The sequence below is a fragment of the Clupea harengus genome, chromosome 16 (assembly GCF_900700415.2).
Source record: "Clupea harengus chromosome 16, Ch_v2.0.2, whole genome shotgun sequence".
NCBI classification, from domain to species: Eukaryota; Metazoa; Chordata; class Actinopteri; order Clupeiformes; family Clupeidae; genus Clupea; species Clupea harengus.
Window position 1 is genome coordinate 22,976,975 of NC_045167.1, and position 2,500 is coordinate 22,979,474.

A 2,500-nucleotide genomic window follows, 5' to 3' on the forward strand; every position below is an offset into this window, starting at 1 on the left:
CTGAGTAGCAGCAGGATTGTTCCATTTTGCTTTGTTTTCCCAGAGCTTTTTTCTGGTTCCTCTTCTCCTGGTCATTTGAGAAATGATCCCATTGAGCTCCAGACTCTGCCCACGCTCAGTGTACCAGACACACACTCTTGTGGCACAGCCCTACATCTGAAACATTTTGTGATTACACATCTTCAGGACCACACAAAAGATGCTCCTGATATCTAATTAAGGTTTTGTCAACCCTGAGGCATGGTAGGACATAGAGGCTATAGATAGGAAGCAAGATTTCCATTAATTTTTTTTTTTCTCTCTCTTAAAGGGATGAGGAGGGGAGAGAAAATGAGGAGGATAAAACCTTACGGGAACCTTCTGTCACAATAAGACTGACATAACCATGTTATAAACATGTTAATGTGGATGACATACTTTGTCATTAGTTATTATGACAGTCGGTATCCAGTGGTATGACAGTGACTTATCATTATCATTAATGGTCATTTTCACGACAGGTCTCACACTTTTAGATGCTATAACAGCTTATTTCTGTCATGGCATCAATAAAGTTTTGTCATCGATAATGGTGATATGACTCGTTTTTATCTCTGAATATTAAACTGAAAGACAGATTATAACGTCCCTGCGTATGGGAGGTTTGCCTCCATGTTTATAACAAGGTTATGTCAGTTTCTATGACAGTCACCAAGGGCTCAGCACACAGCGGTCATCAGATCATATATGCACAGCCAACCCAGACAGGTCACTGCGGAGGCAGCCCATGGTGCTACGGGACCTCAGCGCATCAGATAGCTTCCATCAGAGCAGATCACCACATCAAAGTCTAGTTCCGCTGTTCACTTCCTGTTTATATTTTTCCTTGGTGATTGATAAACATGAGACTTGTTTTAGTTGTAATTTTACTGGTATAAATTTGGAGACAGCTGGCAACTTGCTGACTACCTGCTCTTGTGCTGTCAGTGTGAAGCATAGATAGAGCCCCCCCCCCCCAACCTTGATTAGCTGAAAGTCCCATCTATCATTGAGTGCCCCTGGCAGGCTAGTGCTCTATGCCACAGGATGGCCCTAAGCAGCGTGCCACTGCTGTGAGAACATTAAGAATTGGCCTGAAGGCTTCTTAAAGTAATTTTCTCACCAGCTACCGGAGCCCGGCAACATGCTTACACGGGGGAAGACACTGCTCGGTCTAAATGACCAGCTTATAAAAATCCTCTTCTTGTGATAGCGGGGATGGGCAACAGCCCTTCGTAGAGATCTGCAACCCCCGTAAAGAAAGGACACAGCGCCACTACCCCTCATTTAGCTAATTAATCCTCTCAACAGTGCCATAAAACTACAGCACGTTGAGTCAAAGCTACAGTAATTATTATGAAAGGATAGATGTTTAAGTGTGCCTACGACCTAGTGCACTCAACTATTGTGACCTTGGGTTATGCCATGTCTCTGAGAAACAGGAGTCCATGCTAATGCAATTAATAAAAAGCTAATCATAGGTTAGCCTTACCCAGGTAAGAGATGTGCTAATTCATGACTACTCTTTAGCTTACAGCACTTTGGTATTGGACAGCCAGCCGAACCAGGCAAGCATTTAAAAGTACGTCCAGAGGATGAGCAGCTAACGCTAACGCTGCGATCACAAAACGCTTGCTTAGCAGCGGGGCTATAAATAAAGAGCTAAGATGCTGCTGGTGCATTAGATCATCAGTGCATATGACATGGCATGGCTTCATAGAGAGGACAAGAGAGGAGAGGAGGAGGAGAGGAGAGGAGAAGAGAGGACAAGAGAGGAGAGGAGAAGACAGGAGAGGAGAAGACAGGAGTGGAGAGGAGAAGAGAGGAGAGGAGAGGAGAAGACAGGAGAGGAGAAGAGAGGAGAGGACAGATAAAAGACAGACAGTTGAGGGATGCAAGAAGAGAACACAACACAAGAGAGGAAACTCTAAACTTTGTGCCTGTGAAAACACCCACACAAACACACACAAACACACGCACACACACACAAACACACACACACACAAACACACAAGCACACTTACAAACACACACACCCACACACTAACACATCTCCCCCTTTTCACACATTTCCAAAAACACACAACGCTAATCTCCTCCTTCAGGAATGCAGGACTGGGTCCAGCCCTCTGTTGTGCAAATGTCAACGCTGCTTCTGCCGAGGAGGCGGTTCATTATTACCTCTCCGTCTGGAAGAGAGAGAGAGAAACAGAGAGAGAGAGAGAGGGAGAGAGAGAGAGAGAGGGAGAAAGAGAGAGAGAAACACAGAGAGAGAGAGAATACACTCTAGGAAGTCAGGCTTCAGAAAGGCCATCAGTGGGAGCTTTGACACCATGGCTGATTTTGTCTAGTTACTGTGTCTGGTCTTGGTCTCAGTCTGGTCTACCATTTCCATAAAAAAAGTGGGACGACTCTTCACTCTTCACACTTCACTCTTTGGCAACGACCTCGTCATCTCGTTTAAAGATTAAATGATAGGAGG

General features: G+C 44.9%; 1 protein-coding gene across 6 annotated transcripts in view; it reads left to right on the forward strand.

Moving 5' to 3' along the window:
• The window catches only part of LOC105900665 (nck-associated protein 5), a 193,671-nt gene that overhangs the window by 176,807 nt on the left and 14,364 nt on the right, over positions 1 to 2,500 (forward strand). The gene's annotated exons all lie outside the window — the stretch shown is intronic.